Below are 13,855 nucleotides of genomic sequence, written 5' to 3'. Positions count from 1 at the left end.
CACCTCTTCTATGAACATTCCCCTCGCATTCTTGCTCTTATTAAAACTGTACTATTCCTTGGTGATCTTGCTTCTGTTTTGGCCCTCTCCAAGGATAGACACTTTCTTGTCCATACTCCTCATATCACTGGGCCTGGAGGTTGGGAAGGTGTCTTCCTAGATCATCACCAATACTTCCAGACCTTTCTTTCTTCCTCATCCATATTCCCCTCTATCCTGAATCACAGGTCCTCAGATTAAACCATTTACTACTTGAACTAAGTGTAGTTATCTACTGTCCCTTTCCCACAGACATATCCCTTCATTCTTTGAAAATTTTAGCTTCTGGCTCACCATCTACAAGTTTCTATAGATGTAAAGCCCAAAGCTTAGTGGCTTATTGTTTATTGAGAGTTAATTTGGAGATGGTGGGGAGGAGAGAGGCCCTGCTCCATGTCGTCATTCAGGGATTCAGGCTGATGGACATTCTGCAGTCTTCCCCACCTGACTTCCAAGGTTCTCCTGGAGGTCAAAGTCCCAGTGGCAGATGGAAAAGAGAAAGAGTAGGATCATGAAAAAGGTTTTTGTGAAGCAGGCAAGGGAGGCTGGGAAGGGTAGTCTGGTTGAGAGTGCTTGGGAGAAAGGAAATGAGTTAGAGAATAGGTAACTAGTCTCTGACCTAGTCTCTTCTTCGGGCACCAACTATCTATTTTGTTCTTCCTCCCACACATTCATCGCCCCAGAAGGAGATAATCTAAAGTCCCATTCATTTACTGCATCCATTACAAAGGTCAGGATCTCTAGATGCTGCACTGCGTAGCACTGTTCATCAGGTCTACACACGGCTCCTGAGACGTGTGAACTAAAGACAGATTTATGGCCTCTACCCTTCCAATTCATCCCCCAACACACACACACACACACACACACACACACACACACGCACACGCACACACACAGCGCACAATGGTGGAGCAGGGAGAAGGTAATTACAATTCAAGTTTCCACTTTGAAAAGAGAAAATCACAGCAATGATGGATGTCTGAATGATGCGGGCTCAGCAAGCTGAGGAGTCAAAAGAAAGATTTCTTGGACTCTCAAGATCTGGTAGTAGTGCTCCTTTATTCAGAGAATGGCATGGGGACAGGGTCCATGGGCAGGGAGGAACTGCAATGTGTTGAGGGTAGGGCTAAATTTATAAGGCATAGGTATGTGAGTTATTTTTTTACAAGACAAAGGAAAGATCACATAAAAAAGTCATTAAAATGGTATCAGTGCAGGTGTGGTCTGGTTATCAGATGGTCCTATAACTTTGGATACGAATCAGGTTGAATCAGGTCAGGAGGTCCTATACTTCCTGGAGGATGATATAGATCGGTATGTAGGCCAGGACACCCTGGGCTCCTCTCCCTGGAGCAGCTTTGATCCTCATCTTGAGGAGTAGGCATTGTCAAAGCCTTCTGCCCTAGGTGAATGGAGTTCTTATTAGACTGGCTTCTGTTCTCTGGCAGGAACACTTTTGTTCATAGTTCTTTGGGACCACTTTCTGGAAGGTTTGTCCTTGCCTATTATCTTCCATGGCCACAAATGAAGTTGATTTAGGGGGATGACTTCTGGGGCTGTAAAGCTTTTGTAGCCCACACCAATTTTGGCACAACTTTGGAATCCCAAGGATTGTTTTGTGGCCCAAACATTCAGAGTTGAGGTTTGTCATTTCTTTGTCAACACAATTCCCTTGCAAACTTTGTACTCTTTGGATTGATTTGCTTTCATTAGTTTAATGTGTCAGTAAACATCCCCACACCCTTCCAGGACTAAATTCTCAAGCCTGCTGGCTTTGCTTCTTTGCCTCCAGGTCTCTCAACAGAATGGCACCAACGGTGAAGCCATTAGTTTTAGGGGGAAGGCCACACCCTTAATCTGATCATTGCCACAGGGCTGAGTCTTAATGGCTCTTTGTTGTTCAAGTGATTTTTGCTCTTATTTCCTGTATTTGGAGTTGGTAGCAGTGAGCTTTGCAAGCATTTTAGGCCTCACATGTCTATTCCCTTTTATTACTGCTTCTAACCAGCCAATTCTTGCCTGAGCTTATTTCTCTCTTCTGAAATATTGCTACCTGCCTCCAGTAAAAATCAGCACACATCTCTAAAATTTTTCTGACATTCTCACCTAGAGCCAAAGATTCAAAGATATTTGATTGGCTTTCAAAATAATAGAAGATGTCAATTATTAAGGTGCTTTGTCATTGCATAGCAAAGGCCTCCATCTTTCTAGTGACCAACATATATCATTGTCAGTTGGCCATTAAGTTGATGCCATATGTTCCTACTGTGATCCGGACCCATTGCTGCTCTGATAGCATCTTTCATTTTTCTCCACACTAGCTCATCATACTTCAGCCACGCTAGCCACCTTGTGCTTTTCAGTACCCCATGCTCATCCCCCTAGTTTAGAGCCTTGCCTTTGCTATTATCTCTCTGGGTTTAGAATGTTCTTCTCCCAGAAATTCACATGCTAGGTCCCTCTTGCAGGTCTTTACTCAAAACTCAACTTTTTCTGTGAGCCCTTCCACAGCCACTCTACTACCAATCTGTTAAATCATTTTGCTGCTCATTTTATCCACAATTTTGACCAGTGTGACACCTTCAAACTGGCTCCTGTGTACTTTTGATATGACCCCACTGATTTTGGAAAGCTTCTTTGTTTCTGGCACAAAAATGTGTCTCAGGCTTACATAATGCCTTCTTTATCTAAGTTTTGAAATTAATAATTCTCCAAAGAGCTTGGTCTTTTAGAGGATGAAAATAGAGATTAAAATCTGAGTGCTACCAGTACTCCTGGCTACTGAGCTGACATTGCTTTTAGGTTATCAGTAGACAATTAATTTCAATTTTAAGGAATTGTTTTATAATTGAAGTTTTCTGAATAATTCATTTTCATGAATCAAAAGTTAAAATTGTATAGAAATAGATACACAGTGTATTGCTTCCATTCTTGCTCCCTCCATCCGATTCCCCTGCCCTTTGTGGATAGCTATATTGATTAGTTTCTTTATGTCAAACTTATCCTTTTCCATTTTGCTCTGTAACCCTCTGCAAATAGGTAAATGATTTTATTAGTTTCTTGTGTATCCTTCCATTGTTTCATTTTGCAAACACACATATGAACACATTTTCTCTCTTTCTTATACAAAATGTGCCGTGTTAGACTCCTCTATACTTGCACACATTTGTTTAAGAATGTGTGCAGGCAACTGCTTCACGTCAGTGCATAGAGACCTTCCTTTTTAAAAACTGCATGCTATTGCATTCAGTGGTTGCGTCAGTTTATTCAACTGATTATTTATTGCTTGGTACTCGGGATTTTTTCCAATCTTGCTTTTACTAATTATGTTGCAATGAATACCCTTGTGCATAAGTGATTTCATACTTGTGTGGGTGTAGCTGTAGGATAAATTCTTGGAAATGGGGTTTCTGGGTCAAAGATACATCTGAAATTTTCTTAGAGATGGCCAAATTATCCTGCACAGGAGTAGCACCATTTTGTTTCCCACCAGCAATATGAAATTTGGAATGTTTCCAAGTTGCTAAGTAAGAAATGGTACCTTGGTATACAGTTTACATTTCTCTTAATATGAGTGAAACTGAGCATCACTTCATGAGTTTAAGGGGCAATTTTCCCCCCTGCGAACTCTCTGTTCACATCTTTTCCCTCTAGTTCTGTCAGAATTTTTGGTCTTTTCTCAATTTCTAGTGGCTCTTTACATATTAGGAAAATTTGCCTTTGTCTATGATAGTTGTTGCAAGTTTTTTCTTGGTTTGTTATTTGTCTTACAATTTTCTTATGGTATTTCTTCCCACACTCTTGACATGATAAGTTTTTAATTTCGTGTGTTCTAATTTGTTAGTATTTTCTCTTATGGCTTTTGGATTTTACGTCATATTTAGGAAGGTCTTCCCTAGTCGAAGGTAATAAGGAAATTCATTCATGTTTTCATATCATATTTTATATGGTTTTCTTTTATAAATTTACATTTTTATTCTTTTTTGGAGTTTTTCCTAGAGTACGTAGTGAGGTATCATTCCAACTTTGTCTTTCTCCAAGTGGCTATCTAGCTGTTCCCATACCAGTTATTAAAAGTGCATCAGCAGGGGCTGGCCCAGTGGTGCAGTGGTTAAGTTCACACGTTCTGCTTCGTTGGCCTGGGGTTCGCTGGTTCGGATCCCGGGTGCGGACATGGCACTGCTCATCAAGCCATGCTGTGGTAGGCGTCCCACATTTAAAGTAGAGGAAGACAGGCAAGGATGTTAGCTCAGGGCCAGTCTTCCTGAGCAAAAAGAGGAGGATTGGCAGCAGATGTTAGCTCAGGGCTAATCTTCCTCAAAAAAAAAAAAAAAAAAGTGCGTTAACAGCCCATTGGTATGAAAGCTTGATTTATCATATTCTTATTTCTAATATGCATTTGAGTCTATTTCTAGAATTTTTGCCCTGTTCCATTGATCTACCTGGTTATTCATACTCAGTACGATGTCATTTGACTTATTGATATTTTATAGTATGTCTTAGTGTCTATTTGGGATAGTCCCCTGTTGTTCTTTTTCATAGTTTTCCTGGATACTGTTTATTGTTTATTTTTCCATATAAACTTTAGAATAAAAATTTCAAGTTCCAGAAGAAAAAAATTCCTTCAGCTCTTTTACTGGGATCCTGAGCCTGTTTTTATTATGTTTGAACTAAGATGGTCAGTCTGAGTATTCATATCTCAGTTCTTGAAGTTCCTAACTGCTTGAAAACAGAGGCTTTTCTGATTCAAATCTAAAAATAACAATCATATAAAACTGATCTTTACTTAAGGCACTGCATATTTCTGGTACCTATGATTCCAGGTTTTTCAGTTTATAGACTTAAAAGCTTTCTGGAAGCCTTGCCTGCGGTGGTCACTAGCAGGTGAGGAGTTCACTTTGCAAGGTCAATTTGTCAGCCTTTTTCCCTAACACTCTGCTCAACTCCAAGTTTTAAGCTTTTTAAAATAAAACTATTTTCTCCTAAAATGATTAAAAGTGCTCTAGGGAAGAACCACTGGTTTGGAGGTCTGTACACAATTGTGTCATTTCTGGCTCAATAATTTCTAGTTTGCCTGGAATTTTAACAATAGTCCTGAGGTTTTGCACATTGCACAGGCTTTGAGCTCTTCAGCCAAGGAGCCCTCCTTGACTGATTTGAATATTCCTGAGAGATCTACACCTGTGATTGAGGTGGAGGAATACATTTGTCTCTCTCCAATAGACTCTATCCTGAAATTTAAATTGCTTTTTCTTAGAGAAGTTACTTGAAAATTTATGAAATGTTTTACTAATGTGCAGAAATAATGCCATCCAAAAAGGAAAAGAAGTCCAGTGATCCCTGAGGTAAAGCCCTCATAATAACTATACTTCACCCACACTGCAAATATATAATTTTTGTGATTACTAGCTACACTATTAAAAAGGCTACCTTAATAGACATTATGTACAATGTGGGTGAACTTGAGTTTATTATAACAATTCTAACTTAGACATTTCCTGACATCTGTGGTATTCTATGCAGTTACAACAAATGTTGGTTTCCTTTTGGTATTTTTTAAAGGAAAGAAAAAATGCAGAAATTTAAAAAAGTGACCAATGTCTAATTATGTTTATAAGTAAGAGGTTTATGGAATTTTCAATACTTATTTATGAGTGTGATCAGACTTCACACCACTAGTATTAATCTGTTTATTCAGCACCTTTGTCGAGAGCTTTTTCTGTGTCAGGCAATGAGGCAGCCTCGTGGGATACAAAGATGAAAATAATATAACTCCCACTTTTGACAAACTAAAAACCAAAGTGTTGCGAGGACTGAAGCACATAAGAAATAATTACAAGACAAAGTGATAAGAACTTTTCAAGTACTCTCATTTAATATTTATAATAACCCAATGACTGGCGCTGGCCTGGTGGTGCCCTGGCTAAGTTCGCACGTTCCACTTTGGCAGCCTGGCGTTCACTGGTTCGGATCCCAGGTGTGGATCTACGCACTGCTTGTCAAGTCATGCTGTGGCAGGCATCCCACATGTAAAGTAGAGGAAGATGGGCACAGATGTTAGCTCTGGGCCAGTCTTCCTCAGCAAAAAGAGGAGGACAGGTGGTGCATTTAGCTCAGGGCTAATCTTCCTCAAAAAAAAACAACAACAATGACTTAAATCCTCTTATAATGTCCATTATATAGATGAGGACTGTGATGGACTTGGGAAAGTCACATATAATATGGAGGTGTGTTTAAAGCATTAGGAGAGTGCAGAGAAGTGGTGAGCTCGAAGAAATGGGATGTGGTGGTCAGATGAGTCTTTGTGTGCAGAACTTCTGCTGAGCAATCTGATGGGCTCTGTGCTAGGCAATGCGGTAAAGAGAAGGCAATCCGTAAAGAAACGTAGAGTACAAACTAAACATCACATGTTGATGGACTGGATACAGTTGACTCAAGAGTAAGATATTTCTTTCTTTGTTTCTTGCTTAGATAATTGGTAGGATAAAGTGATCAATGGAGATTATAACTCCAGAAGGTGAAATGGGTATGGGGGAGAAGACAGTTTGCTTATTTAAATGATAATTTTAGATTTTTCTAATTTATGATTTATAAGTCTATAAATATTTTGCTTTTTTATTGTGTATTTTCTTTGTTTATAGGAAAAGACAATTATAATGTCTTTCAACCTAACTATAAGAAAAATCCTTAAAGAATACCTAGAGTCAAGGTAAGGACACGGCAATTGCGACAGGCAGAGTTGGAGAGGCCTTTAAGAAGGCCCCTCTGTCTCCGTGCCACTAACAGTGTAAGGACGTACCTTCTTTTTATTTCACTTCTCCTGATTCAGAGTCATTATTTGGCTCTCCTCCCAAACACTATCTAGCAATCTGAGTGCTAGAAATCCTACGTGCTTCCTTGCTGTTGTTGGTGTCCATGCAGAGGCCTTCTCCTCCGTGCAGCAGCTTGGGTAGGCAGGCAGTGGTGTGACAGAGTGGCTAACAGTCACTGTTGGAAATCTTAGCTCTCACAGTGCTCTGTAGCAGCTGCCACACCCTGGTCTAGGAAGTAGATGATGTGGTGACTCTCAACTCATTTGGAGGTTAAAGTAGTTAAGCTTGATACGGATTTGCTGAAACCTAGGGGCATTAATTCCAGATTTAACTCCCACTGGAACTGCCTTGATGTCACCATGATTGAACAGTTTTAAACAGAAATACCAGAATGATTCCATGGTACAGAGTGAACACAGATCTTAGTGGTCTTTTAATAAAGGTTAGATGGCTAAGACTCAGACTGGCAGATACTTCTTGGGGTTCCTCCCAATTTCTTCTTCTTCCTGGGTACATAGCTAGACTATATTCCCAGTCTTCCTTCTAGTAGGGTATGGCCATGTAACAGTTTCACACCAGTGGAAATAAAGGAAGAACTATGTGTCATTTAAGAAGCAGGTATACTTTCTCCAAGCTGTCTTTGTCTATTGACTGATAGCACGTAAACGACCACGAGGCCCAGAGGATGGTGGATGCTCAAAGTGGAAGGAGACTTTGTTCCTGACCCACATGTGAAGACTCACTTGCCCACAGGGAATATCAATCTTGATCTTACATGAGAAGGGAACTTATCTTAGCAGAGGGACCCAGAAAATTTCTCCAGCAGAACTAACATTTAAATTAAGACCTTAGGTTGAGAAAGAGTTAGACTACTAAGTGAATTTTCAACCAAGCTTGTGTTTATCCCAAATCAAGAATTTCGTGAAGGTTTTTTTAAACTCACTTTAAGAAGGACCGTGCTTTGAAATCAATAAATTTAACCAAAAAATACCCTTCATTGGTTATATATATGTATATATTCTCAAATAAAACCTGAAATTTCTCTATGTTATATCAATATTAAGCAATGAGTAGTCATTGAATGAAAGGGGGTATTTTAAAAATGTTTATATTAGTGATATTCACTTGACAGTCATAAGTCTGTTCTTTCTATTCATTTGTTCAACATTTTTTACTAAATATCAGGTGCTGTTTTAGATCTTGGGGATATAAATTGTGAATAAGACAGAGTCTCTGCCTTTATGGACCCTACAATCTATTGAAAAAGAGAGAACATGAAAATAATCACACAAATGGAAATACAAGGACAAACTGGGGTATGTATCAAGGAAAAAAACAGGGAGATATGAGGTCCTACAAGGGTTTCTGATCTCGTGTGAGAGGTGGTCAGGAAGTGCTTCCCTGAGGGAAAGTGGTATTTGAATTAAGATCTGACAAATGAGCAAGGGTTCTAGGTATGCTTGCCGTAAGCATCTTTGCAGCAAGCATTTATGCTGGAAAAGATAAAATAACTGGTTGACAGTATGGTTTGACAGTTTATGGTGATAAAACTCACTGGAAGTGTGAAATAAGAGAGTGTAAAGACAGATTGCATACTATACTAGAAAATGGTAACATATCAGTTAGCAAATCCTTCCATGAGCACAGTCATCCCTCCCACCCATCAAAACCAAAAGTTTACCAAGCCACAGCAAATCTAAAAGAGGTGGCTAGTCATTCACAACAGTCGTAGAGAGCACTAGTTATCGATTCTTCAGCTAATTTAGATACAACAGCTTGTTCTCTAATGTCGTCTTTACCAGACTTACCGCACAGTTTTAGAAGCTGGAGGCAAAAGAATCAAGCTCCTCCTCTCCTCTCCCAAAGAAGAAATGGGTACATGATTTCTGATGAGTATGACTTTCTTGAATATGGTGAGAGCTTTTTGCTATTTGATAGTAGAGAACATGACATGGACAGAACTTTGGTACTTGGCACAGAATCTGGCTTAGATGATTTGGTGAAACCTAAGGACTGGGCATACGATGAAATGTCTAAATGTAGTCCAGATATGTACTGGGTGTTTCATTATGTCCTTTTGAATGTCCCTCTATTATTTTATTTTTTTGTTATTTTATCTTTTATGGAAAAATTGCTTTACAGGCAGTTAGTTATGTCTGTGGCAGAAATGTTTGCGGCAAAGATGTCTCTGGCAAAGATGCTTATGGCAAAAATACCAGACATGTGAATGAGAGTTAATGTGATGAGAAGCGGCAGAGATGGAAAGTGTTCCTCAGACGGTGGGGGAGGTCTGAGCAGGGAGGGAGAGAAAGTCGCTGGGCCAGAGTGATTGCAGCAGTGCAACAACGGAGGGGTGAGGAGCAGGGAACAAGGCCAGAACTGGAGTATGGGAGGCCATGTGAAGAATTTTGCTCTATTTTAAGATCAGTAGGATATCACTGACAACAGGATAACATTTTTGTTGTTGTTGTTCTGTTTTGACAAATTCATTCTGGTTAAAGTGTGGACAAAAATTGCAAGGAATTAGAGTGGATGGTAGAGACCGATGAGGACGCTGCAGCCCTTCAGGAAAGCAAGGATAGCAGCGAAGCCCTGGGTAGCCTGTGGAGATGGAGGGAAATAGATGGGTTAAGAAGATATTTTCAAAGACTGAGTTAAAAAAGTAGCCAGTAGTGGCATGGAAATAATATTTTAGAGAGTTCATTTTAAAAATTCTGATTTATTGCCTAAAATCCATGGAATAACACTAATAGAACTGAAAATGTCTTCCATGATCTTGGCATTCCATCCAATCAATTTGTTCACTTTCCTCTCAACGTTCATACATTATTTCTGCATATGTGTGTCTTAGATATTTTCTAGACTTTTTACTTGTCTGTCTTCAATAAAAAACTATTTCTCCAAGTAACATGAAACTATAGTTCTTTACAATTAATTGAAAACTTTACAGTAGTTTTCTTAGTATAAAGCAGATATAGTTTAAAGCTCAGAAAGGGGATTCTGGATTTAGTGTGGAAGGATCTTGGAATAATGTATTCCAGATGAAAACACAGCAAAATTGGAAAGCTCAAGTCCCTGGGGACTCTGACTTCTCAGTTCCCTTTCTATCACCCCAACCTCACCTCTCAACTGTACAACTGGAGCATTCCTTCAAATTTCCAGAATTTTTAATGCTTTTCCTGTATTTCCTCAGAATTCCCAAGTGAGAAAGTACCTACTCTCATTGCCTTCTTTTTTCCCTTACCAAAACTATACATGCTCATCTTTTGAACAATAGTCTTTTAAAAATTTGTTCGCCTAAAACCTGAGGTTCATATCCTATGCCTCACATTGTTATTTCCCTTCCCACTTGTGAATTATTTCTTCTGATTATTTGTATTTAACCAATTTCATTATGTCTTTCTCATTTTGGAAGATTATTTATATACTATATTTTGGTGCCTAAGGACTAAATAATGCATGGAGAAATTTTTAAAGATGGTTGGGAAACATCTCTTAACAGGTAGTAGAATAGCTATGAGGTTGTAATGATGTAGATTCAGCTACAAACAGTATCAGATAAATAAACATGAGTCACAAAGTTTCGGCAGGGATTTCTGGAATTGGACATAGAATCAAGAAAATGATGGTATTAAAGTCAGAAGACTAATTATGCCAGTTTTCTCCCCAACAGTTTTTGACTTTTATGGTTTCATCAGATCAAAATTCTACTGCATAGAAAGCAGATGTATGTATCTGCTTTACTTTTAAGAAAATTAAAAAATTAACATTACTTTTCCATTTCCATTTGACAGCAGAAAATTGAATGTGGGTGGATAGTATGTACATATGTGGGTGATGATTAAAATTTCATCAGTGCACAACTGCTTCAAGCTCAATCCACTTCTAATCAATATAAAATTGGAAGACTTTGCCCTTCCAGGGGTAATTGGTCTTAGAGGAGCGGACTGAAATAGAAGGAAAAGTATGAAGTGGTTAAATGTAGTTCCCCTGCAGCCTCTCTTCCCCAGAAGCGTGAGAGGCAGGTTGAATTTGGGGAAGCAGGGTGAGCAGTTGCCCTTGGTATGACTTATTGGGAAGATGTTGTGCCCTTGGCTATAGCTGTGGCATTGAAGAAGAGCAAACTATGATACACTGCAGCTGTCATCTTGCTTGACTCTAATCAGATCACAAGCAACCTAACACAGGCTCTTTGTTAGGTGAAGAAAAACATCTCCATGGGTATTATTTTGAATTGTGTTCCCAAAATTCCATTATGAATTAGCTGTGTTATTCAGAAAGCATTTTACCACAAACCACACTACAATTTAATGTACATAATTATAGTTCCACGTTTTTCTAAAAAGGGTTTCAGCTTCAACCAACCTCCCAGTGTAACATTCTTTTCATGGCAAGCCATTCTAATTTGGAAGAAGACGAATACCTGCTCATTACTGGCAGATTGCTTACAAGCAAAGGGAGCAATGCCCGGTGTAGAGGTGAGAGATGATGGTTCTAGAGGTCATCCAGAGACTCATTTCCTCCTTCTGCCCAATTCACAGGAACGTTAGTCCTGGAGCTGATACTTGTGGATCGATAGAGGATTCAACTGGCCCAGTAGGGATGTGAGAGTCAAGAGTCGGGTATTCAACCCCGGACACCAGTAATTATTAATTTGCAGTAGAGAAAATAATTTTCTAGGTTTTTTTTAAAATAAGAGAAGATTATTTTTTCCATGTTTATATGAAAGTAAATAAACTCCTATTTAAGTAACTTTCAACCCAGATGCTGTAAAATGAGGAATACTGTAGGGGTAAGAGTCAGCCTGCACTGTGGACTCTCCGCCTACTGTTTGTTTGCAGAAGGGGAGAAGGCAGGGATGTGGAGCAGCGATTCTCTCTGAGATTGAGAGAGAGTAGTAACCTATTATTGAATCAGCAAGAGTGTGCAGTATACATACTTACATTAATAACTTTACACACACATCTTGGTTAGATAAACCTTGAAAAAGTCTGTACACCAAAGCCTTGCTTAAGCTGGCCTTCTGCCCCATGGACCATGCCTTCACTATGGTTAAGAATGTTGACAGGCTTCCCTACAGATGAGCTGACATTTGGGATAGACTTTGTTCTAAAGCTGTCCTCCAGACGTCCAGTTTCTACACCTGCACTAGCTTCACCTGCACTAACTTGTTTTCAGAGTTTAAAATACATTAAAATGATTATAATTTTGTATACTTATATGTTGAAGAAAAATGCTTGTAAAATTTTAGTCCTATTTCAATCTGAAAAATGTAAAACAATTCATAATACAAAGACGCTATAACAGTGTCAGGAAGAATAGTTTTTAACATATATCAACATTGATGTACGTATTTCTAATAATTCTCTAAAACCACTAAAGGAATCTTTTGAAGATGATAATATTCCTTCATCCATAAGACATACACTATAGTGTATAGATTTAATTAATTCATCATCTGTTATTAAATAATTCATATTTTCCCTACCAAAACAGACACTCTTTTACAACATATTCCCTGTCTAATTTACTTTTATATGTCCCGTGACTTTAAATATAGTAAATTACCAAAGAATATTAGTTGAAGAAAGAAATTTATTCTTACACTGATAAGTGCTTCTTTTACGTGATTGTGTTACAGCTAACCGAGGCATTGTGTGGACCTTAAAATATCCTAGAGAAAATGACAAACGAAGAAATCCTCAAGAAATTTTCATCAACATCTTTCTCCTTAAAACTTTGCACTCAGGTGGACTACATAGAATTTTCTACTTTCTCTTCCAATCAAGAATTTATATTCACTTCAAGTTCGTTCCCATTTGACAAATAGATTTAATTTGATAAATAATTGTAAGCTTTTACAAAGCAGCCTTTAACTTTATATATTACAAAAACATATTAAAATCCATCCACGTTTGGGTTGGCAATGTATCTTCTTGATCTCTATCCTAAAGAAAACATGACCAGTCAAACGTGTGATTTACTTTCATAATTTTGCCCCAAATCCAGCTGTTCCTCATTAGTATATGTATTTGCCAGATCCTAGGGTAAATTTCCAGATAGTAATAATTAAAAAAAATTCATTCTTTCTTCTTTGGGCTTTTTAGAAAAACTGATTTCCAGACATTGCTGCAAAGCTATTTCCCTATGCAAATGTGAATTTTTGAAAATGTTGTAGGATTTATTTTGCCATCAAATCTATACCAATAATGTAGGTGTTATCTTTATTCCAGACACAATGTTATAATGAACAGAGCTGGCCTTATAAATGTGTAGTATAAGATCTAATTACAAAATGACATGTCAGGGACAGACAGACTGTATGGAACTTTGTCAGCTCAACTTCTGGACGAAAAACAGGTGAATTTTCTCTTTATCTTAAAACTTTGCTCCCTATAAAAAAGGCAAATGCCATACTCTTATAGGGTGGTGCTTGAAATGCTTAGCCATTTTTATTTTGGTGTAATAAAGAAAAACAAATTTCTATATAGCTATTGAAAGAAGAGACCACAAAGACTGAATGACTAAAAAAGGTAAGATGTAGCATGGAAAGCTAAAAAAGACAGCAAGAGAATCCTGTGGCCAAGGATAAATATGAAAGATTATCTATTGGTTATAGTTACCAAGATTTATCCACCATGCTTATTCTAGTGACCATACTCTACAATAAGTTAACAAGTTAAGGAGTAACCTTTTCTAGGAGTAACATAGAAGATGCTTGTTATTTAACATCCTTGATTTCAGTGACTAGCAACCAAAAAGAATAAATGAAAGTCATGGTTGAATAACTATGCAGAAGTTGGGAGCAGAGTCCTGGTGTATATCGTGTTGTACGTAACGGTTCTGAAGAACAACTGTAGAATAATGGAAAGGGCTGTGACGAATATAATTCTGTTGGGATGAAGCTCAGGTATTGCAGGAACAAATGCCAATATTTTTTCCATACAGGGATTAATTACATGGTCAACAGCTGGAATTTACAAGGAGGCGTATTAAATAAA

The 13,855-nt window shown here is 38.2% G+C and overlaps 1 long non-coding RNA gene across 1 annotated transcript in view; it reads right to left on the bottom strand.

Annotated features, from left to right (window-relative positions):
* Positions 1-1,082: 1,082 nt before the first annotated feature.
* Positions 1,083-13,855, bottom strand: part of LOC139075330 (uncharacterized) — a 49,195-nt gene continuing 36,422 nt past the window's right edge. The window contains exons 2-3 of the long non-coding RNA XR_011525626.1: positions 8,663-9,455; positions 1,083-4,354 (exon numbers count right to left, since the gene is read on the bottom strand). This is a non-coding gene — a long non-coding RNA (uncharacterized lncRNA). The remainder of the gene's footprint in view (positions 4,355-8,662; positions 9,456-13,855) is intronic.

This window comes from Equus przewalskii, chromosome 13 (genome assembly GCF_037783145.1).
Source record: "Equus przewalskii isolate Varuska chromosome 13, EquPr2, whole genome shotgun sequence".
Lineage (NCBI taxonomy): Eukaryota > Metazoa > Chordata > Mammalia > Perissodactyla > Equidae > Equus > Equus przewalskii.
Note: the sequence above shows the minus strand (reverse complement) of the source record. Positions and strands in the feature narration are given on the sequence as shown.